The following is a 25,980-nucleotide window of genomic DNA, read 5'->3' as shown; positions in this document are numbered from 1 at the left end:
GAAGACATCCTCTCTCTCTGTGATGGAGCTGGTCTGGCTCAGGAAGACATCCTCTCTCTCTCTGTGTGATGGAGCTGGTCTGACTCAGGAAGACATCCTCTCTCTCTGTGATGGAGCTGGTCTGACTCAGGAAGACATCCCTCTCTCTCTGTGTGATGGAGCTGGTCTGACTCAGGAAGACATCCTCTCTCTCTGTGATGGAGCTGGTCTGACTCAGGAAGACAAGCTCTCTCTCTCTGTGATGGAGCTGGTCTGACTCAGGAAGACATCCTCTCTCTGTGATGGAGCTGGTCTGACTCAGGAAGACATCCTCTCTCTGTGATGGAGCTGGTCTGACTCAGGAAGACATCCTCTCTCTCTGTGATGGAGCTGGTCTGACTCAGGAAGACATCTCTCTCTGTGATGGAGCTGGTCTGACTCAGGAAGACATCCTCTCTCTCTGTGATGGAGCTGGTCTGACTCAGGAAGACATCTCTCTCTCTGTGATGGAGCTGGTCTGACTCAGGAAGACATCCTCTCTCTGTGATGGAGCTGGTCTGACTCAGGAAGACATCCTCTCTCTGTGATGGAGCTGGTCTGACTCAGGAAGACATCCTCTCTCTCTGTGATGGAGCTGGTCTGACTCAGGAAGACATCTCTCTCTCTGTGATGGAGCTGGTCTGACTCAGGAAGACATCCTCTCTCTCTGTGATGGAGCTGGTCTGACTCAGGAAGACATCCTCTCTCTGTGATGGAGCTGGTCTGACTCAGGAAGACATCCTCTCTCTGTGATGGAGCTGGTCTGACTCAGGAAGACATCCTCTCTCTCTGTGATGGAGCTGGTCTGACTCAGGAAGACATCCTCTCTCTCTGTGATGGAGCTGGTCTGACTCAGGAAGACATCCTCTCTCTCTCTCTGTGATGGAGCTGGTCTGACTCAGGAAGACATCCTCTCTCTCTGTGATGGAGCTGGTCTGGCTCAGGAAGACATCCTCTCTCTCTGTGATGGAGCTGGTCTGGCTCAGGAAGACATCCTCTCTCTCTGTGATGGAGCTGGTCTGACTCAGGAAGACATCTCTCTCTCTGTGATGGAGCTGGTCTGGCTCAGGAAGACAAGCTCTCTCTCTGTGATGGAGCTGGTCTGGCTCAGGAAGACAAGCTCTCTCTCTGTGATGGAGCTGGTCTGGCTCAGGAAGACATCCTCTCTCTCTGTGATGGAGCTGGTCTGACTCAGGAAGACATCCTCTCTCTCTGTGATGGAGCTGGTCTGACTCAGGAAGACATCCTCTCTCTCTCTGTGATGGAGCTGGTCTGACTCAGGAAGACATCCTCTCTCTCTCTGTGATGGTGCTGGCCTGACTCAGGAAGACACCTCTCTCTCTGTGATGGTGCTGGTCTGACTCAGGAAGACATCCTCTCTCTCTGTGTGATGGTGCTGTTGTTTAATATTCCCCCTCCTAAATTGTCTCATGTTTAAACTACTTTGTTATATGATATGATATTCCATTATATTATCTCCCCCTGTCTGCAGGATGAGGTCCTGGCTGTGTCTGAGAAGGTGGTGGTGAAGTTACAGGACCTGGTCAGATGGACTGTATGGGACTCTTCAGGCTGGAGCAGGGGCCTGAAGGCTGCACCTCTAAAGCCCAGTGAGGTGCTCCAAGAGCTGGAGAAGAATGGACAGAGAGACACCCCTGTCCTCCACCGGTGCAGAGAGTCAACACTCAACAGCGGCCTCAACTTCAAAGACGTTTTAAAGGACACGACTCAACTAGGTAACACTGGCCTTTCTCTTTCTCTCAGACTTTACGCTCTTACATCTCAGCTGTTCATGTCTGTAGCATGAAATATGATGAGGTAGAGGTCTGTAGCATGCAGTAGATGAAGTAGAGGTCTGTAGAATGCAGTACGATGAAGTAGAGGTCATGTCTGTGCATGCAGTATGATGAGGTAGAGGTCTGTAGCATGCAGTATGATGAGGTAGAGGTCATGTCTGTAGCATGCAGTAGGATGAGGTAGAGGTCATGTCTGTAGCATGCAGTATGATGAGGTAGAGGTCATGTCTGTAGCATGCAGTATGATGAGGTAGAGGTCTGTAGCATGCAGTATGATGAGGTAGAGGTCATGTCTGTAGCATGCAGTATGATGAGGTAGAGGTCTGTAGCATGCAGTATGATGAAGTAGAGGTCATGTCTGTAGCATGCAGTATGATGAAGTAGAGGTCATGTCTGTAGCATGCAGTATGATGAAGTAGAGGTCATGTCTGTAGCATGCAGTATGATGAAGTAGAGGTCATGTCTGTAGCATGCAGTATGATGAGGTAGATGTCATGTCTGTAGCATGCAGTATGATGAACTAGAGGTCATGTCTGTATCATGCAGTATGATGAGGAAGAGGTCTGTAGCATGCAGTATGATGAAGTAGAGGTCATGTCTGTAGCATGCAGTATGATGAGGTAGAGGTCTGTAGCATGCAGTATGATGAGGTAGAGGTCTGTAGCATGCAGTATGATGAGGTAGAGGTCTGTAGCATGCAGTATGATGAGTAGAGGTCATGTCTGTAGCATGCAGTATGATGAGGTAGAGGTCATGTCTGTAGCATGCAGTATGATGAGGTAGAGGTCTGTAGCATGCAGTATGATGAGGTAGAGGTCATGTCTGTAGCATGCAGTATGATGAGGTAGAGGTCTGTAGCATGCAGTATGATGAGGTAGAGGTCTGTAGCATGCAGTATGATGAGGTAGAGGTCTGTAGCATGCAGTATGATGAGGTAGAGGTCTGTAGCATGCAGTATGATGAGGTAGAGGTCTGTAGCATGCAGTATGATGAGGTAGAGGTCTGTAGCATGCAGTATGATGAGTAGAGGTCATGTCTGTAGCGTGCAGTATGATGAGGTAGAGGTCATGTCTGAGCATGCAGTATGATGAAGTAGAGGTCATGTCTGTAGCATGCAGTATGATGGAGGTCTGTAGCATGCAGTATGATGAGGTAGATGTCATGTCTGTAGCATGCAGTATGATGAGGTAGAGGTCTGTAGCATGCAGTATGATGAAGTAGAGGTCATGTCTGTAGCATGCAGTATGATGAAGTAGAGGTCATGTCTGTAGCATGCAGTATGATGAGGTAGATGTCATGTCTAGCATGCAGTATGATGAACTAGAGGTCATGTCTGTATCATGCAGTATGATGAGGAAGAGGTCTGTAGCATGCAGTATGATGAAGTAGAGGTCATGTCTGTAGCATGCAGTATGATGAGGTAGAGGTCTGTAGCATGCAGTACGATGAGGTAGAGGTCTGTAGCATGCAGTATGATGAAGTAGAGGTCATGTCTGTAGCATGCAGTATGATGAAGTAGAGGTCATGTCTGTAGCATGCAGTATGATGAAGTAGAGGTCATGTCTGTAGCATGCAGTATGATGAAGTAGAGGTCATGTCTGTAGCATGCAGTATGATGAGGTAGAGGTCATGTCTGTAGCATGCAGTATGATGAACTAGAGGTCATGTCTGTAGCATGCAGTATGATGAAGTAGAGGTCATGTCTGTAGCATGCAGTATGATGAGGTAGAGGTCATGTCTGTAGCATGCAGTATGATGAAGTAGAGGTCATGTCTGTAGCATGCAGTATGATGAGGTAGAGGTCTGTAGCATGCAGTCGGATGAGCTAGAGGTCTGTAGCATGCAGTATGTTGAAGTAGAGGTCATGTCTGTAGCATGCAGTATGATGAGGTAGAGGTCATGTCTGTAGCATGCAGTATGATGAGGTAGAGGTCATGTCTGTAGCATGCAGTATGATGAAGTAGAGGTCATGTCTGTAGCATGCAGTATGATGAGGTAGATGTCATGTCTGTAGCATGCAGTATGATGAACTAGAGGTCATGTCTGTATCATGCAGTATGATGAGGAAGAGGTCTGTAGCATGCAGTATGATGAAGTAGAGGTCATGTCTGTAGCATGCAGTATGATGAGGTAGAGGTCTGTAGCATGCAGTATGATGAGGTAGAGGTCTGTAGCATGCAGTATGATGAGGTAGAGGTCTGCTGTAGCATGCAGTATGATGAGGTAGAGGTCATGTCTGTAGCATGCAGTATGATGAGGTAGAGGTCTGTAGCATGCAGTATGATGAGGTAGAGGTCTGTAGCATGCAGTATGATGAGGTAGAGGTCTGTAGCATGCAGTATGATGAGGTAGAGGTCTGTAGCATGCAGTATGATGAGGTAGAGGTCTGTAGCATGCAGTATGATGAGGTAGAGGTCTGTAGCATGCAGTATGATGAGGTAGAGGTCATGTCTGTAGCATGCAGTATGATGAGGTAGAGGTCATGTCTGTAGCATGCAGTATGATGAAGTAGAGGTCATGTCTGTAGCATGCAGTATGATGAGGTAGGTCTGTAGCATGCAGTATGATGAGGTAGATGTCATGTCTGTAGCATGCAGTATGATGAGGTAGAGGTCTGTAGCATGCAGTATGATGAAGTAGAGGTCATGTCTGTAGCATGCAGTATGATGAAGTAGAGGTCATGTCTGTAGCATGCAGTATGATGAGGTAGAGGTCATGTCTGTAGCATGCAGTATGATGAAGTAGAGGTCATGTCTGTAGCATGCAGTATGATGAGGTAGATGTCATGTCTGTAGCATGCAGTATGATGAACTAGAGGTCATGTCTGTATCATGCAGTATGATGAGGAAGAGGTCTGTAGCATGCAGTATGATGAAGTAGAGGTCATGTCTGTAGCATGCAGTATGATGAGGTAGAGGTCTGTAGCATGCAGTATGATGAAGTAGAGGTCATGTCTGTAGCATGCAGTATGATGAGGTAGAGGTCATGTCTGTAGCATGCAGTATGATGAGGTAGAGGTCTGTAGCATGCAGTATGATGAGGTAGAGGTCTGTAGCATGCAGTATGATGAAGTAGAGGTCATGTCTGCAGCATGCAGTATGATGAGGTAGATGTCATGTCTGTAGCATGCAGTATGATGAAGTAGAGGTCTGTAGCATGCAGTATGATGAACTAGAGGTCATGTCTGTATCATGCAGTATGATGAACTAGAGGTCTGTAGCATGCAGTATGATGAAGTAGAGGTCATGTCTGTAGCATGCAGTATGATGAGGTAGAGGTCTGTAGCATGCAGTATGATGAAGTAGAGGTCATGTCTGTAGCATGCAGTATGATGAGGTAGATGTCATGTCTGTAGCATGCAGTATGATGAAGTAGAGGTCTGTAGCATGCAGTATGATGAGGTAGAGGTCTGTAGCATGCAGTATGATGAAGTAGAGGTCATGTCTGTAGCATGCAGTATGATGAGGTAGATGTCATGTCTGTAGCATGCAGTATGATGAAGTAGAGGTCTGTAGCATGCAGTATGATGAAGTAGAGGTCATGTCTGTAGCATGCAGTATGATGAGGTAGAGGTCTGTAGCATGCAGTATGATGAGGTAGAGGTCTGTAGCATGCAGTATGATGAGGTAGAGGTCATGTCTGTAGCATGCAGTATGATGAGGTAGAGGTCATGTCTGTAGCATGCAGTATGATGAAGTAGAGGTCATGTCTGTAGCATGCAGTATGATGAAGTAGAGGTCTGTAGCATGCAGTGTGATGAATTAGAGGTCATGTCTGTAGCATGCAGTATGATGAAGTAGAGGTCTGTAGCATGCAGTATGGTGAAGTAGAGGTCTTGTCTGTAGCATACAGTATGATGAGGTAGAGGTCATGTCTGTAGCATGCAGTATGATGAAGTATGGGGGTCCTGTGTGGCTCAGTCGGTAGAGCATGGCGCTTGCAACGCCAAGCGTCGTGGGTTCGATTCCCGCTGGGACCACCCATATGTAAAAGTAGTGGCCCCAGCCGACTTGTAAGTCGCTTTGGACAAAAGCGTCTGCTAAATGGGATATATATGAAGTAGAGGTCATGTCTGTAGCATGCAGTATGATGAAGTAGAGGTCTGTAGCATGCAGTATGATGAAGTAGAGGTCATGTCTGTAGCATGCAGTATGATGAAGTAGAGGTCTGTAGCATGCAGTATGATGAAGTAGTGGTCATGTCTGTAGCATGCAGTATGATGAGGTAGAGGTCTGTAGCATGCAGTATGATGAGGTCAGGTCTGGTATCCCTGCACATCGTCTTGACCCCGTGTATATAGCCATGTTATTACCTGGTACCCCCTGTATATAGCCATGGTATTACCTGGTACCCCTGCACATTGACTAGGTACTGGTACTCTGTGTATATAGCCATGTTATTACCTGGTACTCTGTGTATATAGCCATGTTATTACCTGGTACCCCTGCACATTGACTAGGTACTGGTACTCTGTGTATATAGCCATGTTATTACCTGGTACTCTGTGTATATAGCCAAGTTATTACCTTGTACTTCCTGTATATAGCCATGTTATTACCTGGTACCCCTGTATATAGCCATGTTATTACCTGGTACTTCCTGTATATAGCCATATTATTACCTGGTACCCCTGCACATCGTCTAGGTACTGGTACCCTGTGTATATAACCATGTTATTATCTGGTACCCTGTGTATATAGCCATGTTATTACCTGGTACCCCTGCACATCGTCTCGGTACTGGTACCCCGTGTATATAACCATGTTATTACCTGGTACCCCGTGTATATAGCCATGTTATTACCTGGTACCCTGTGTATATAGCCATGTTATTACCTGGTACCCTGTGTATATAGCCATGTTATTACCTGGTACCCCTGCACATCAACTCAGTATTGGCACCCCGTGTATATAGCCAAGTTATCATTATTCATTGTGTATTTATTTTTCTATTTCAAAAAATATATCTCTGCATTGTTGGTAAGGGCCTGTCAGTCAGCATTTCACTGTTAGTGTCACGATCGTCGTAAAGGGAAGACCAAAGCACAGCGTGATTAGAATACACTCTTCTTTTATTGAAGGACGAACACGAAGAGCAACAAAAACAACGTGACGCTATGACCAACGAGTGCAGACACAGGCAACTTCACATAGACAATAACCCACGAACCACAATACAACACAGGCTACCTAAATATGGTTCCCAATCAGAGACAACGACAAACACCTGCCCCTGATTGAGAACCATATCAGGCCAAAACACATAGAAACAGACTAACTAGACATGCAACATAGAATGCCCACTCATATCACACCCTAACCCATAAAAAGCCCCATATACAGTGGGGCAAAAAAGTATTTACTCAGCCACCAATTGTGCAAGTTCTCCCACTTAAAAAGATGAGAGAGGCCTGTTATTTTCATCATGGGAACACTTCAACTATGACAGACAAAATGAGAAAAAAAATCCAGAAAATCACATTGTAGGATTTTTTATTAATTAATTAATTAATTTATGGTGGAAAATAAGTATTTGGTCACCAACAAACAAGCAAGATTTCTGGCTCTCACAGACCTGTAACTTCTTCTTTAAGAGGCTCCTCTGTCCTCCACTCGTTACCTGTATTAATGGCACCTGTTTGAACTTGTTATCAGTATAAAAGACACCTGTCCACAACCTCAAACAGTCACACTCCAAACTCCACTATGGACAAGACCAAAGAGCTGTCAAAGGACACCAGAAACAAAATTGTAGACCTGCACCAGGCTGGGAAGACTGAATCTGCAATAGGTAAGCAGCTTGGCTTGAAGAAATCAACTGTTGGAGCAATTATTAGGAAATTGAAGACATACAAGACCACTGATAATCTCACTCGATCTGTGGCTCCACGCAAGATCTCACCCAGTGGGGTCAAAATGATCACAAGAACGGTGAGCAAAAATCCCAGAACCACAACCCCGTTTGACCTAGTGAATGATCTGCAGAGAGCTGGGACCAAAGTAACAAAGCCTACCATTAGTAACATACTACGCCACCAGGGACTCAAATCCTGCAGTGCCAGACGTGTCCCCCTGCTTAAGTCAGTACATGTCCAGGCCCGTCTGAAGTTTGCTAGTGAGCATTTGGATGATCCAGAAGAAGATTGGGAGAATGTCATATGGTCTGATGAAACCAAAATAGAACTTTTGGTAAAAACTCAACTCGTCGTGTTTGGAGGACAAAGAATGCTGAGTTGCATCCAAAGAACACCATACCTACTGTGAAGCATGGGGAGGAAACATCATGCTTTGGGGCTGTTTTTCTGCAAAGGGACCAGGACGACTGATCCGTGGAAAGGAAAGAATGAATGAGGCCATGTATCGTGAGATTTTGAGTGAAAACCTCCTTCCATCAGCAAAGGCATTGAAGATGAAACGTGGCTGGGTCTTTCAGCATGACAATGATCCCAAACACACCGCCCGGGCAGCGAAGGAGTGGCTTCGTAAGAAGCATTTCAAGGTCCTGGAGTGGCCATCCAGTCTCCAGATCTCAACCCCACAGAAAATCTTTGGAGGGAGTTGAAAATCCGTGTTGCCCAGCAACAGCCCCAAAACATCACTGCTCTAGAGGAGATCTGCATGGAGGAATGGGCCAAAATACCAGCAACAGTGTGTGAAAACCTTGTGAAGACTTACAGAAAACGGTTGACCTCTGTCATTGCCAACAAAGGGTATATAACAAAGTATTGAGATAAACTTTTGTTATTGACCAAATACTTATTTTCCACCATAATTTGCAAATAAATTCATTAAAAATCCGACAATGTGATTTTCTGGATTTTTTTCTTCTCATTTTGTCTCTCATAGTTGAAGTGTACCTATGATGAAAATTACAGGCCTCTCTCATCTTTTTAAGTGGGAGAACTTGCACAATTGGTGGCTGACTAAATACTTTTTTGCCCCACCGTATATGGGGCTTTGGTGACAAAATGGATGGCATTGTGATAGACTGCATCCAGTTTTCTGAGTAGAGTGTTGGAGGCTATTTTGTAAATGACATCGCCAAAGTTGAGGATCGGTAGTATAGTCAGTTTTACGAGGGTATGTTTGGCGACGTGAGTGAAGGAGGGTTTGTTGTGAAATAGGAAGCCGATTCTAGATTTCATTTTGGATTGGAGATGTTTAATATGAGTAGAACACTACTGTTGACCAGAGCCCTATTCCCTATATAGAACACTACTGTTGACCAGAGCCCTATTCCCTATATAGAACACTACTGTTGACGAGAGCCCTATTCCCTATATAGAACACTACTGTTGACCAGGGCCCTATTCCCTATATAGAACTCTACTGTTGACCAGAGCCCTATTCCCTATATAGAACACTACTGTTGACCAGAGCCCTATTCCCTATATAGAACACTACTGTTGACCAGAGCCCTATTCCCTATATAGAACACTACTGTTGACCAGAGCCCTATTCCCTATATAGAACACTACTGTTGACCAGAGCCCTATTCCCTATATAGTGCCCTGCTATTGACCAGAGCCCTAATCTCTATATAGTGCCGTGATATGGACCAGAGCCCTAATCTCTATATAGTGCCCTGCTATGGACCAGAGCCCTAATCCCTATATAGTGCCCTGCTATGGACCAGAGCCCTAATCACTATATAGTGCCCTGCTATGGACCAGAGCCCTAATCCCTATATAGTGCCCTGCTATGGACCAGAGCCCTAATCCCTATATAGTGCCCTGCTATGGACCAGAGCCCTAATCCCTATATAGTGCCCTGCTATGGACCAGAGCCCTAATCCCTATATAGTGCCCTGCTATGGACCAGAGCCCTAATCCCTATATAGTGCCCTGCTATGGACCAGAGCCCTAATCCCCATATAGTGCCCTGCTATGGACCAGAGCCCTAATCCCCATATAGTGCCCTGCTATGGACCAGAGCCCTAATCTCTATATAGTGCCGTGATATGGACCAGAGCCCTAATCCCTATATAGTGCCCTGCTATGGACCAGAGCCCTAATCCCCATATAGTGCCCTGCTATGGACCAGAGCCCTAATCCCCATATAGTGCCCTGCTATGGACCAGAGCCCTAATCTCTATATAGTGCCGTGATATGGACCAGAGCCCTAATCCCTATATAGTGCCCTGCTATGGACCAGAGCCCTAATCCCCATATAGTGCCCTGCTATGGACCAGAGCCCTAATCCCTATATAGTGCCCTGCTATGGACCAGAGCCCTAATCCCTATATAGTGCCCTGCTATGGACCAGAGCCCTAATCCCTATATAGTGCCCTGCTATGGACCAGAGCCCTAATCCCTATATAGTGCCCTGCTATGGACCAGAGCCCTAATCCCTATATAGTGCCCTGCTATGGACCAGAGCCCTAATCCCATATAGTGCCCTGCTATGGACCAGAGCCCTAATCCCCATATAGTGCCCTGCTATGGACCAGAGCCCTAATCCTATATAGTGCCCTGCTATGGACCAGAGCCCTAATCCCTATATAGTGCCCTGCTATGGACCAGAGCCCTAATCCCATATAGTGCCCTGCTATGGACCAGAGCCCTAATCCCTATATAGTGCCCTGCTATGGACCAGAGCCCTAATCTCTATATAGTGCCCTGATATGGACCAGAGCCCTAATCCCTATATAGTGCCCTGCTATGGACCAGAGCCCTAATCCCCATATAGTGCCCTGCTATGGACCAGAGCCCTAATCCCTATATAGTGCCCTGCTATGGACCAGAGCCCTAATCCCTATATAGTGCCCTGCTATGGACCAGAGCCCTAATCCCTATATAGTGCCCTGCTATGGACCAGAGCCCTAATCCCTATATAGTGCCCTGCTATGGACCAGAGCCCTAATCCCTATATAGTGCCCTGCTATTGACCAGAGCCCTAATCCCTATATAGTGCCCTGCTATGGACCAGAGCCCTAATCCCTATATAGTGCCCTGCTATGGACCAGAGCCCTAATCCCTATATAGTGCCCTGCTATGGACCAGAGCCCTAATCTCTATATAGTGCCCTGCTATTGACCAGAGCCCTAATCCCTATATAGTGCCCTGCTATGGACCAGAGCCCTAATCCCTATGTAGTGCCCTGCTATGGACCAGAGCCCTAATCCCTATATAGTGCCCTGCTATGGACCAGAGCCCTAATCCCTATATAGTGCCCTGCTATGGACCAGAGCCCTAATCCCCATATAGTGCCCTGCTATGGACCAGAGCCCTAATCCCTATATAGTGCCCTGCTATGGACCAGAGCCCTAATCCCTATAGTGCCCTGCTGGACCAGAGCCCTAATCCCTATATAGTGCCCTGCTATGGACCAGAGCCCTAATCCCTATATAGTGCCCTGCTATGGACCAGAGCCCTAATCCCTATATAGTGCCCTGCTATGGACCAGAGCCCTAATCCCTATGTGCCCTGCTATGGACCAGAGCCCTAATCCCTATATAGTGCCCTGCATGGACCAGAGCCCTAATCCCCATATAGTGCCCTGCTATGGACCAGAGCCCTAATCCCTATATAGTGCCCTGCTATGGACCAGAGCCCTAATCACTATATAGTGCCCTGCTATGGACCAGAGCCCTAATCCCTTAATCCCTATATAGTGCCCTGCTATGGACCAGAGCCCTAATCCCTATATAGTGCCCTGCTATGGACCAGAGCCCTAATCCCTATATAGTGCCCTGCTATGGACCAGAAAATCCCCATATAGTGCCCTGCTATGGACCAGAGCCCTAATCCCTATATAGTGCCCTGCTATGGACCAGAGCCCTAATCCCTATATAGTGCCCTGCTATGGACCAGAGCCCTAATCCCTATATAGTGCCCTGCTATGGACCAGAGCCCTAATTGTATATAGTGCCCTGCTATGGACCAGAGTAATCCCTATATAGTGCCCTGCTATGGACCAGAGCCCTAATCCCTGGTATAGTGCCCTGCTATGGACCAGAGCCCTAATCCCTATATAGTGCCCTGCTATGGACCAGAGCCCTAATCCCTATATAGTGCCCTGCTATGGACCAGAGCCCTAATCCCTATATAGTGCCCTGCTATGGACCAGAGCCCTAATCCCCATATAGTGCCCTGCTATGGACCAGAGCCCTAATCCCTATATAGTGCCCTGCTATGGACCAGAGCCCTAATCACTATATAGTGCCCTGTTCTGGACCAGAGCCCTAATCCCTTAATCCCTATATAGTGCCCTGCTATGGACCAGAGCCCTAATCCCTATATAGTGCCCTGCTATGGACCAGAGCCCTAATCCCTATATAGTCCTGCTATGGACCAGAGCCCTAATCCCCATATAGTGCCCTTATGGACCAGAGCCCTAATCCCTATAGTGCCCTGCTATGGACCAGAGCCCTAATCCTATATAGTGCCCTGGTATGGACCAGAGCCCTAATCCCTATATAGTGCCCTGCTATGGACCAGAGCCCTAATCCCTATATAGTGCCCTGTTATGGACCAGAGCCCTAATCACTATCTAGTGCCCTGCTATGGACCAGAGCCCTAATCCCTATATAGTGCCCTGCTATGGACCAGAGCCCTAATCCTATAGTGCCCTGCTATGGACCAGTTCTAATCCCTATATAGTGCCCTGCTATGGACCAGAGCCCTGTCCCTATAGTGTTGGACCAGAGCCCTAATCCCTATAGTGCCCTGCTATGGACCAGAGCCCTAATCCCCATATAGTGCCCTGCTATGGACCAGAGCCCTAATCCCCATATAGTGCCCTGCTGTGGACCAGAGCCCTAATCTCTATATAGTGCCGTGATATGGACCAGAGCCCTGTCCCTATATAGTGCCCTGGACCAGAGCCCTAATCCCCATATAGTGGTGGACCAGTTCTAATCCCCTATAGTGTTGTGGACCTGTTCTGTCCTCTATATAGTGCCGTGATATGGACCAGAGCCCTAATCCCTATATAGTGTTATGGACCTGCCCTAATCCTCATATAGTGCCCTGCTATGGACCAGAGCCCTAATCCCTAGTGTAGTGTGCTGTGGACCAGAGCCCTAATCCCTATATAGTGCCCTGCTATGGACTGCCCTAATCCCTATATAGTGCCCTGCTATGGACAGAGCCCTAATCCCTATATAGTGCCCTGCTATTGACCAGAGCCCTAATCCCCTATAGTGCCCTGCTATGGACCAGAGCCCTAATCCCTATATAGTGCCCTGTGGTGGACCAGAGCCCTAATCCCTATATAGTGCCCTGCTATGGACCAGAGCCCTGTCCCCATATGTGCCCTCTATGGTGCCCTAATCCCCATATAGTGGTGGACTGCCCTAATCCCCATATAGTGCCCTGCTATGGACCAGAGCCCTAATCTCTATATAGTGCCGTGATATGGACCAGAGCCCTAATCCCTATATAGTGCCCTGCTATGGTGCCCTAATCCCCATATAGTGTGCTATGACCTGTCCTCTAATGTTGTGTGCCCTGCTGGTTCTGTCCTCTAGTGTTGTGGCCCTGTTCTGGACCAGAGCCCTAATCCCTATATAGTGCCCTGCTATGGACCAGAGCCCTAATCCCTATATAGTGCCCTGTATGGACAGTTCTAATCCCTATATAGTGCCCTAGTGCCCTAATCCCCATATAGTGCCCTGCTATGGACCAGAGCCCTAATCCCCATATAGTGCCCTGCTATGGACCAGAGCCCTAATCTCTATATAGTGCCGTGATGTGGACCAGAGCCCTAATCCCTATATAGTGCCCTGCTATGGACCAGAGCCCTAATCCCCATATAGTGCCCTGCTATGGACCAGAGCCCTAATCCCCTAGTGCCCTGCTATGGATAGCCCTAATCTCTATATAGTGCCGTGATATGGACCAGAGCCCTAATCCCTATATAGTGCCCTGCTATGGACCTGTTCTGTCCTATAGTGCCCTGTGGTACTGTTCTGTCCTCTATATAGTGTTGTGGTACTGGACCAGAGCCCTAATGTTATATAGTGCCCTGCTATGGACCAGAGCCCTAATCCCTATATAGTGCCCTGCTATGGACCAGAGCCCTAATCCCTATATAGTGTGTTGACCAGAGCCCTAATCCCTATATAGTGCCCTGCTATTGACCAGAGCCCTAATCCCTATATAGTGCCCTGCTATGGACCAGAGCCCTAATCCCTATATAGTGCCCTGCTATGCCCTAATCCTCTATATAGTGCCCTGCTATGGACCAGAGCCCTAATCTCTATATAGTGCCCTGCTATTGACCAGAGCCCTAATCCCTGTCCTCTATGGACCAGAGCCCTAATCCCTATGTAGTGCCCTGTTATGACCAGAGCCCTAATCCCTATATGTGCCTCTGCTATGGACCAGAGCCCTAATCCCCATATAGTGCCCTGCTATGGACCAGAGCCCTAATCCCCATATAGTGCCCTGTCCTATGGACCAGAGCCCTAATCCCTCTAGTGTTGTGGACCAGAGCCCTAATCCCTATATAGTGCCCTCTATGGACCAGAGCCCTAATCCCTATATAGTGCCCTGCTATGGACCAGAGCCCTAATCCCTATACTGTGCCCTCTATGGACCAGAGCCCTAATCCCTATATAGTGCCCTGCTATGGACCAGAGCCCTAATCCCTATATAGTGCCCTGTTGTGGACCAGAGCCCTAATCCCTATATTGTGCCCTGTTCTGGACCAGATAATCCCTATATAGTGTTGGACCAGAGCCCTAATCCCCATATAGTGCCCTGCTATGGACCAGAGTATAGTGCCCTGCTATGGACCAGAGCCCTAATCCCTGTATCTGTGCCCTGCTATGGACCAGAGTAATCCCTATATAGTGCCCTGCTATGGACAGAGCCCTTCTATATAGTGCCCTGCTATGGTGCCCTAATCCCCATATAGTGCCCTGCTATGGACCAGAGCCCTAATCCCTATATAGTGCCCTGCTATGGACCAGAGCCCTGTCCCTCTAGTGCCCTGTGGACCAGAGCCCTAATCCCTATATAGTGCCCTGCTATGGACCAGAGCCCTAATCCCTATATAGTGCCCTGCTATGGACCAGAGCCCTAATCCCTATATAGTGCCCTTGTGGACAGAGTAATCCCTGTAGTGCCCTGCTATGGACCAGAGTGTTGAATGGTTTCACTAGGGACACACCCTCTGTGTCCTCTGTTCTCTGAGTTGGTTTACAAGGCATGATGTTTTCATTATTGTCACCAGGGCTGTTCAGGCTGGAAGTTTACTGGTTCATTGTCCATTATAACACTCTGATATGCTCATAACTGTGGTCAACTCAGTTCTGGGACTCAGAGTATTGTGAGAGCAGGGGTGGAAGGAAAAACTCTACTGTTTTTTGTTACTTTATTTCAAAGTCCGTCCTCTAGTTGTCAGTTCTCCTCTGAAGTGTTGTGGTACTGCTCTGTCCTCTATATGAAGTGTTGTGGTACTGTTCTGTCCTCTAGTGCTGTGGTACTGTTCTGTCCTCTATAAGAAGTGTTGTGGTACTGTTCTGTCCTCTAGTGTTGTGGTACTGTTCTGTCCTCTAGTGTTGTGGTGCTGCTCTGTCCTCTATAAGAAGTACTGTGGTACTGTTCTGTCCTCTAGTGTTGTGGTACTGTTCTGTCCTCTAGTGTTGTGGTACTGTTCTGTCCTCTAGTGTTGTGGTACTGTTCTGTCCTCTAGTGTTGTGGTGCTGTTCTGTCCTCTATAAGAAGTACTGTGGTACTGTTCTGTCCTCTAGTGTTGTGGTACTGTTCTGTCCTCTAGTGTTGTGGTACTGTTCTGTCCTCTAGTGTTGTGGTGCTGTTCTGTCCTCTAGTGTTGTGGTACTGTTCTGTCCTCTAGTGTTGTGGTGCTGTTCTGTCCTCTAGTGTTGTGGTGCTGTTCTGTCCTCTATGAAGTGCTGTGGTACTGTTCTGTCCTCTAGTGTTGTGGTACTGTTCTGTCCTCTAGTGTTGTGGTACTGTTCTGTCCTCTCTATGTGTTGTGGTACTGTTCTGTCCTCTAGTGTTGTGGTACTGTTCTGTCCTCTAGTGTTGTGGTACTGTTCTGTCCTCTAGTGTTGTGGTACTGTTCTGTCTTCTAGTGTTGTGGTACTGTTCTGCCCTCTAGTGTTGTGGTACTGTTCTGTCCTCTAGTGTTGTGGTGCTGTTCTGTCCTCTAGTGTTGTGGTGCTGTTCTGTCCTCTAGTGTTGTGGTACTGTTCTGTCCTCTAGTGTTGTGGTACTGTTCTGTCCTCTAGTGCTGTGGTACTGTTCTGTCCTCTAGTGTTGTGGTACTGTTCTGTCCTCTAGTGAAGTGCTGTGGTACTGTTCTGTCCTCTAGTGTTGTGGTACTGTTCTGTCCTCTAGTGTTGTGGTACTGTTCTGTCCTCTAGTGTTGTGGTACTGTTCTGTCTTCTAGTGTTGTGGTACTGTTCTGTCCTCTAGTGTTGTGGTACTGTTCTGTCCTCTAGTGTTGTGGTGCTGTTCTGTCCTCTAGTGTTGTGGTGCTGTTCTGTCCTCTAGTGTTGTGGTACTGTTCTGTCCTCTAGTGTTGTGGTACTGTTCTGTCCTCTAGTGTTGTGGTACTGTTCTGTCCTCTAGTGTTGTGTGCTGTTCTGTCTTCTCGTGTTGGGGTGCTGATCTGTCCTCTAGTGTTGTGGTACTGTTCTGTCCTCTAGTGTTGTTGTGCTGCTCTGTCCTCTAGTGTTGTGGTACTGTTCTGTCCTCTAGTGCTGTGGTACTGTTCTGTCCTCTATATGAAGTGTTGTGGTACTGTTCTGTCCTCTAGTGTTGTGGTACTGTTCTGTCCTATATATGAAGTGTTGTGGTACTGTTCTGTCCTCTAGTGTTGTGGTACTGTTCTGTCCTCGAGTGTTGTGGTACTGTTCTGTCCTCTAGTGTTGTGGTGCTGCTCTGTCCTCTAGTGTTGTGGTACTGTTCTGTCCTCTAGTGTTGTGGTACTGTTCTGTCCTCTAGTGTTGTGGTACTGTTCTGTCCTCTAGTGCTGTGGTACTGTTCTGTCCTCTATATGAAGTGTTGTGGTACTGTTCTGTCCTCTAGTGTTGTGGTACTGTTCTGTCCTCTAGTGTTGTGGTGCTGCTCTGTCCTCTAGTGTTGTGGTACTGTTCTGTCCTCTAGTGTTGTGGTACTGTTCTGTCCTCTATATGAAGTGTTGTGGTACTGTTCTGTCCTCTAGTGTTGTGGTACTGTTCTGTCCTCTAGTGTTGTGGTACTGTTCTGTCCTCTAGTGTTGTGGTACTGTTCTGTCCTAGTGTTGTGGTACTGTTCTGTCCTCTAGTGTTGTGGTACTGTTCTGTCCTCTAGTGTTGTGGTACTGTTCTGTCCTCTAGTGTTGTGGTACTGTTCTGTCCTCTAGTGTTGTGGTACTGTTCTGTCCTCTAGTGTTGTGGTACTGTTCTGTCCTCTGAAGTGTTGTGGTACTGTTCTGTCCTCTAGTGTTGTGGTACTGTTCTGTCCTCTAGTGTTGTGGTGCTGTTCTGTCCTCTAGTGTTGTGGTACTGTTCTGTCCTCTAGTGTTGTGGTACTGTTCTGTCCTCTGAAGTGTTGTGGTACTGTTCTGTCCTCTAGTGTTGTGGTACTGTTCTGTCCTCTAGTGTTGTGGTACTGTTCTGTCCTCTAGTGTTGTGGTACTGTTCTGTCCTCTAGTGTTGTGGTACTGTTCTGTCCTCTAGTGTTGTGGTACTGTTCTGTCCTCTAGTGTTGTGGTACTGTTCTGTCCTCTAGTGTTGTGGTACTGTTCTGTCCTCTAGTGTTGTGGTACTGTTCTGTCCTCTAGTGCTGTGGTACTGTTCTGTCCTCTAGTGTTGTGGTACTGTTCTGTCCTCTAGTGTTGTGGTACTGTTCTGTCCTCTAGTGTTGTGGTACTGTTCTGTCCTCTAGTGTTGTGGTACTGTTCTGTCCTCTAGTGTTGTGGTACTGTTCTGTCCTCTAGTGTTGTGGTACTGTTCTGTCCTCTAGTGTTGTTGTACTGTTCTGTCCTCTAGTGTTGTGGTACTGTTCTGTCCTCTAGTGTTGTGGTACTGTTCTGTCCTCTAGTGTTGTGGTACTGTTCTGTCCTCTGGTGTTGTGGTACTGTTCTGTCCTCTAGTGTTGTGGTACTGTTCTGTCCTCTAGTGCTGTGGTACTGTTCTGTCCTCTAGTGTTGTGGTACTGTTCTGTCCTCTAGTGTTGTGGTACTGTTCTGTCCTCTAGTGTTGTGGTACTGTTCTGTCCTCTAGTGTTGTGGTACTGTTCTGTCCTCTAGTGTTGTGGTACTGTTCTGTCCTCTAGTGTTGTGGTACTGTTCTGTCCTCTAGTGTTGTGGTACTGTTCTGTCCTCTAGTGTTGTGGTACTGTTCTGTCCTCTAGTGTTGTGGTACTGTTCTGTCCTCTAGTGTTGTGGTACTGTTCTGTCCTCTAGTGTTGTGGTACTGTTCTGTCCTCTAGTGTTGTGGTACTGTTCTGTCCTCTAGTGTTGTGGTGCTGTTCTGTCCTCTAGTGTTGTGGTACTGTTCTGTCCTCTAGTGTTGTGGTGCTGTTCTGTCCTCTAGTGTTGTGGTACTGTTCTGTCCTCTAGTGCTGTGGTACTGCTCTGTCCTCTAGTGTTGTGGTGCTGTTCTGTCCTCTAGTGTTGTGGTACTGTTCTGTCCTCTAGTGTTGTAGTACTGTTCTGTCCTCTAGTGTTGTGGTGCTGTTCTGTCCTCTGGTGTTGGGGTGCTGTTCTGTCCTCTAGTGTTGTGGTACTGTTCTGTCCTCTAGTGTTGTAGTACTGTTCTGTCCTCTAGTGTTGTGGTACTGCTCTGTCCTCTAGTGTTGTGGTGCTGTTCTGTCCTCTAGTGTTGTGGTGCTGTTCTGTCCTCTAGTGTTGTAGTACTGTTCTGTCCTCTAGTGTTGTGGTGCTGTTCTGTCCTCTAGTGTTGTGGTACTGTTCTGTCCTCTAGTGTTGTGGTGCTGTTCTGTCCTCTAGTGTTGTGGTACTGTTCTGTCCTCTAGTGTTGTGGTACTGTTCTGTCCTCTAGTGTTGTGGTACTGTTCTGTCCTCTAGTGTTGTGGTACTGTTCTGTCCTCTAGTGTTGTGGTACTGTTCTGTCCTCTAGGTGTTGTGGTGCTGTTCTGTCCTCTAGTGTTCTGGTACTGTTCTGTCCTCTAGTGTTGTGGTACTGTTCTGTCCTCTAGTGTTGTGGTACTGTTCTGTCCTCTAGTGTTGTGGTACTGTTCTGTCCTCTAGTGCTGTGGTACTGTTCTGTCCTCTAGTGTTGTGGTACTGTTCTGTCCTCTAGTGTTGTGGTACTGTTCTGTCCTCTAGTGTTGTGGTACTGTTCTGTCCTCTAGTGTTGTGGTACTGTTCTGTCCTCTAGTGTTGTGGTACTGTTCTGTCCTCTAGTGTTGTGGTACTGTTCTGTCCTCTAGTGTTGTGGTACTGTTCTGTCCTCTAGTGTTGTGGTACTGTTCTGTCCTCTAGTGTTGTGGTACTGTTCTGTCCTCTAGTGTTGTGGTACTGTTCTGTCCTCTAGTGTTGTGGTACTGTTCTGTCCTCTAGTGTTGTGGTACTGTTCTGTCCTCTAGTGTTGTGGTACTGTTCTGTCCTCTAGTGTTGTGGTACTGTTCTGTCCTCTAGTGTTGTGGTACTGTTCTGTCCTCTAGTGTTGTGGTACTGTTCTGTCCTCTAGTGTTGTGGTACTGTTCTGTCCTCTAGTGTTGTGGTACTGTTCTGTCCTCTAGTGTTGTGGTACTGTTCTGTCCTCTAGTGTTGTGGTACTGTTCTGTCCTCTAGTGTTGTGGTACTGTTCTGTCCTCTAGTGTTGTGGTACTGTTCTGTCCTCTAGTGTTGTGGTACTGTTCTGTCCTCTAGTGCTGTGGTACTGTTCTGTCATCTAGTGCTGTGGTAATGTTCTGTCCTCTAGTGTTGTGGTACTGTTCTGTCCTCTAGTGTTGTGGTACTGTTCTGTCCTCTAGTGTTGTGGTGCTGTTCTGTCCTCTAGTGTTGTGGTACTGTTCTGTCCTCTAGTGTTGTGGTACTGCTCTGTCCTCTAGTGTTGTGGTGCTGTTCTGTCCTCTAGTGTTGTGGTGCTGTTCTGTCCTCTAGTGTTGTAGTACTGTTCTGTCCTCTAGTGTTGTGGTGCTGTTCTGTCCTCTAGTGTTGTAGTACTGTTCTGTCCTCTAGTGTTGTGGTGCTGTTCTGTCCTCTAGTGTTGTGGTACTGTTCTGTCCTCTAGTGTTGTGGTGCTGTTCTGTCCTCTGGTGTTGTGGTACTGTTCTGTCCTCTAGTGTTGTGGTGCTGTTCTGTCCTCTAGTGTTGTGGTACTGTTCTGTCCTCTAGTGTTGTGGTGCTGTTCTGTCCTCTAGTGTTGTGGTACTGTTCTGTCCTCTAGTGTTGTGGTACTGTTCTGTCCTCTAGTGTTGTGGTACTGTTCTGTCCTCTAGTGTTGTGGTACTGTTCTGTCCTCTAGTGCTGTGGTACTGTTCTGTCCTCTAGTGTTGTAGTACTGTTCTGTCCTCTAGTGCTGTGGTACTGTTCTGTCCTCTAGTGTTGTAGTACTGTTCTGTCCTCTAGTGTTGTAGTACTGTTCTGTCCTCTAGTGTTGTAGTACTGTTCTGTCCTCTAGTGTTGTAGTACTGTTCTGTCCTCTAGTGCTGTGGTACTGTTCTGTCCTCTAGTGTTGTAGTACTGTTCTGTCCTCTAGTGTTGTGGTGCTGTTCTGTCCTCTAGTGTTGTAGTACTGTTCTGTCCTCTAGTGTTGTGGTACTGCTCTGTCCTCTAGTGTTGTATTGACTGTCTGTTATTGCTGTGAGACAACACTGGGTTAATTAATGTGACTCTGCCCCTCTGACATAAAATAAAACCCCAAACCCCATGTCTCTTGATAAATCAGCAGTCCCTCTCCATTCCTTCAACAAAAATTCCACTTATCTGTTTTTCATTATCCAGTAATGTGTATAATGTTATATTCTTTAAAGACGTATCTCACCTCCATCCAGGCAGCCATAGTTGAGTTAGTCATCATATCCTGAGGACTCTCATTTTGTTTTTCACCAAATAATACAATGTGTCTTTTTATATGCTGAGTGTTGCCAAGTCCCGCCCCCTTCCCGATCAGGATGCCAAGCCCCGCCCACAGCCAGTCAAGATGATGACTAATGTGTTATTATGGCCAGACAATCATGCCACTGCAAGCTGGGGGTTGTTGCAAACATTTCCTTAAATATGAAACATTTTGGAAGTTCCACAGTTACCGCTCTGAGGCGAATAAATCCATGGTTTGGCACCGGCCCTTTAATAGCAGCCTCTCTGTGGTAATTCTAAATCATTAGATTGAGTCATGGGAAAGGAGCTGCTGACAGGACCAGAACTGTACAGTAGGTCATTAGTCACTAACTGAAGAACCCTAGAAAGCCTGAGTGTTGATACCTTGTCACCCCCACCCTCCCTGTCACCCCCCCACCCTCCCTGTCACCCCCCCCACCCTCACTGTCACCCCCCACCCTCACTGTCACCCCCCCACCCTCCCTGTCACACCCCCCACCCTCATGTGTCACGCCCCCACCCTCCCTGTCACCCCCCCACCCTCACTGTCACGCCCCCACCCTCCCTGTCACCCCCAAATCCCACTGTCACCCCCCACCCTCCCTGTCACCCCCCAAATCCCACTGTCACCCCCACCCTCCCTGTCACCCCTCCAAATCCTACCCTTCTCTATGTCTCCCAGGGTGTTGTAGAGGGTGTTTATTCTCTCTGTCTCCCAGGGTGTTGTAGAGGGTGTTTATTCTCTATGTCTCCCAGGGTGTTGTAGAGGGTGTTTATTCTCTATGTCTCCCAGGGTGTTGTAGAGGGTTTTATTCTCTCTGTCTCCCAGGGTGTTGTAGAGGGTGTTTATTCTCTCTATCTCCCAGGGTGTTGTAGAGGGTGTTTATTCTCTATGTCTCCCAGGGTGTTGTAGAGGGTGTTTATTCTCTATGTCTCCCAGGGTGTTGTAGAGGGTGTTTATTCTCTTTGACTCCCAGGGTGTTGTAGAGGGTGTTTATTCTCTCTGTCTCCCAGGGTGTTGTAGAGGGTGTTTATTCTCTCTGTCTCCCAGGGTGTTGTAGAGGGTGTTTATTCTCTCTGTCTCCCAGGGTGTTGTAGAGGGTGTTTATTTTCTCTGTCTCCCAGGGTGTTGTAGAGGGTGTTTATTCTCTCTGTCTCCCAGGGTGTTGTAGAGGGTGTTTATTCTCTCTGTCTCCCAGGGTGTTGTAGAGGGTGTTTATTCTCTCTGTCTCCCAGGGTGTTGTAGAGGGTGTTTATTCTCTCTGTCTCCCAGGGTGTTGTAGAGGGTGTTTATTCTCTCTGTCTCCCAGGGTGTTGTAGAGGGTGTTTATTCTCTCTGTCTCCCAGGGTGTTTATTCTCTCTGTCTCCCAGGGTGTTGTAGAGGGTGTTTATTCTCTACGTCTCCCAGGGTGTTGTAGAGGGTGTTTATTCTCTCTGTCTCCCAGGGTGTTGTAGAGGGTGTTTATTCTCTCTGTCTCCCAGGGTGTTGTAGAGGGTGTTTATTCTCTCTGTCTCCCAGGGTGTTTATTCTCTCTGTCTCCCAGGGTGTTGTAGAGGGTGTTTATTCTCTCTGTCTCCCAGGGTGTTGTAGAGGGTGTTTATTCTCTCTGTCTCCCAGGGTGTTGTAGAGGGTGTTTATTCTCTCTGTCTCCCAGGGTGTTGTAGAGGGTGTTTATTCTCTCTGTCTCCCAGGGTGTTGTAGAGGGTGTTTATTCTCTCTGTCTCCCAGGGTGTTGTAGAGGGTGTTTATTCTCTATGTCTCCCAGGGTGTTGTAGAGGGTGTTTATTCTCTATGTCTCCCGGGTGTTTATTCTCTATGTCTCCCAGGGTGTTGTAGAGGGTGTTTATTCTCTCTGTCTCCCAGGGTGTTGTAGAGGGTGTTTATTCTCTATGTCTCCCAGAGTGTTGTAGAGGGTGTTTATTCTCTCTGTCTCCCAGGGTGTTTATTCTCTCTGTCTCCCAGGGTGTTGTAGAGGGTGTTTATTCTCTATGTCTCCCAGAGTGTTGTAGAGGGTGTTTATTCTCTCTGTCTCCCAGGGTGTTGTAGAGGGTGTTTATTCTCTATGTCTCCCAGGGTGTTGTAGAGGGTGTTTATTCTCTGTCTCCCAGGGTGTTGTAGAGGGTGTTTATTCTCTATGTCTCCCAGGGTGTTGTAGAGGGTGTTTATTCTCTCTGTCTCCAAGGGTGTTGTAGAGGGTGTTTATTCTCTCTGTCTCCCAGGGTGTTGTAGAGGGTGTTTATTCTCTCTGTCTCCCAGGGTGTTGTAGAGGGTGTTTATTCTCTCTGTCTCCCAGGATGTTGTAGAGGGTGTTTATTCTCTCTGTCTCCCAGGGTGTTGCTTGGTGTCTCTCCCTCTGAAAGTCATTGAAAAGACCCGACAAAACAGAAAAGGGCATAGTAGTGCACTGATCACACTGACAACACTGATCACACTGACAACACTGATCACACTGACAACACTGATCACACTGACAACACTGATCACACTGATCACACTGACAACACTGATCACACTGATCACACTGACAACACTGATCACACTGACAACACTGATCACACTGACAACACTGATCACACTGATCACACTGACAACACTGATCACACTGACAACACGGATCACACTGACAACACGGATCACACTGACAACACGGATCACACTGACAACAGGGATCACACGGATCACACTGACAACACTGATCACACTGACAACACTGATCACACTGACAACACGGATCACACTGACAACAGGGATCACACGGATCACACTGACAACACTGATCACACTGACAACACGGATCACACTGACAACACGATCACACTGACAACACGGATCACACTGACAACACGGATCACACCGATCACACTGACAACACTGCCCACATGACAACACTGATCACACTGACAACACTGATCACACTGACAACACTGATCACACTGACAACACGGATCACACTGACACACGGATCACACGGATCACACGGATCACACTGACAACACTGATCACACTGACAACACTGATCACACTGACAACACTGATCACACTTATCACACTGACAACACTGCCCACACTGACAACACTGATCACACTGACAACACTGATCACACTGACAACACTGACAACACTGACAACACGGATCACACTGACAACACGGATCACACTGACAACACGGATCACACGGATCACACTGACAACACGGATCACACTGATCACACTGACAACACTGATCACACTGACAACACGGATCACACTGACAACACGGATCACACGGATCACACTGACAACAAGGATCACACTGATCACACTGACAACACTGATCACACTGACAACACGGATCACACTGACAACACGGATCACACGGATCACACTGACAACAAGGATCACACGGATCACACTGACAACACTGATCATACCGATCACACTGATCACACTGACAACACTGATCACACTGATCACACTGATCATACTGATCACACTGATCACACTGATTACTTTTAACGCTAATATTAAAATAACACATTGATAATAATATAATAACACATTGATAATAATATAATAATATAATAATATAATAACACATTGGTAATAATATAATAACACATTGATAATAATATAATAACACATTGGTAATAATATAATTATATAATAACACATTGGTAATAATATAATAATATAATAACACATTGGTAATAATATTATAACACATTGGTAATAATATAATTTAATAACACATTGGTAACAATATTATATAATAACACATTGATAATAATATAATAACACATTGATAATAATATAATAACACATTGGTAATAATATAATATAATAACACATTGATAATATATAATAACACATTGATAATAATATAATAACACATTGGTAATAATATAATAACACATTGAAAATAATATAATAACACATTTGTAATAATATAATATAATAACACATTGGTAATAATATAATATAATAACACATTGATAATAATATAATAACACATTGATAATAATATAATAACACATTGGTAATAATAGAATAACACATTGGTAATAATATAATAACACATCGGGAATAATATAATAACACATTGATAATAATATAATAAAATATTGATAATAATATAATAATATAATAACACCTTGATAATAATATAATAAAATAATAACACATGGGTAATAATATAATAATATAATAACACATGGGTAATAATATAATAATATAATAACACATTGGTAATAATATAATAATATAATAACACATTGGTAATAATATAATAACACATTGATAATAATATAATAACACATTGATAATAATATAATAACACATTGGTAATAATATAATAACACATTGATAATAATATAATAACACATTGGTAATAATATAATAATAATATAATAACACATTGGTAATAATATAATAATACAATAACACATTGGTAATAATATAATAATATAATAACACATTGATAATAATATAATAACACATTGGTAATAATATAATTTAATAACACATTGGTAATAATATAATATAATAACACATTGATAATAATAGAATAATATAATAACACATTGGTAATAATATAATAATATAATAACACATTGGTAATAATATAATAACACATTGGAAATAATATAATAACACATTGATAATAATATAATAACACATTGTTAATAATATAATAACACATTGGTAATAATATAATACAATAACACATTGATAATAATATAATAACACATTGAAAATAATATAATAACACATTTGTAATAATATAATATAATAACACATTGGTAATAATATAATATAATAACACATTGATAATAATATAATAACACATCGATAATAATATAATAATATAATAACACATTGGTAATAATATAATAATATAATAACACATTGGTAATAATATAATAACACATTGGTAATATTATAATAATATAATAACACATTGGTAATAATATAATAACACATTGGTAATAATATAATAATATAATAACACATTGATAAGAATATAATAATATAATAACACATTGGTAATAATATAATAACACATTGATAATAATATAATAACACATTGATAATAATATAATAACACATTGGTAATAATATAATAACACATTGATAATAATATAATAACACAATGATAATAATATAATAATATAATAACACATTGGTAATAATATAATATAATAACACATTGGTAATAATATA

At 45.2% G+C, this 25,980-nt stretch overlaps 1 pseudogene; it reads left to right on the top strand.

The window, feature by feature from the left end:
• The window catches only part of LOC135513392 (AT-rich interactive domain-containing protein 5B-like), a 142,262-nt pseudogene that overhangs the window by 20,838 nt on the left and 95,444 nt on the right, over positions 1-25,980 (top strand).

Source organism: Oncorhynchus masou, chromosome 24, assembly GCF_036934945.1.
Source record: "Oncorhynchus masou masou isolate Uvic2021 chromosome 24, UVic_Omas_1.1, whole genome shotgun sequence".
Classification (NCBI taxonomy): Eukaryota; Metazoa; Chordata; class Actinopteri; order Salmoniformes; family Salmonidae; genus Oncorhynchus; species Oncorhynchus masou.
Note: the sequence above shows the minus strand (reverse complement) of the source record. Positions and strands in the feature narration are given on the sequence as shown.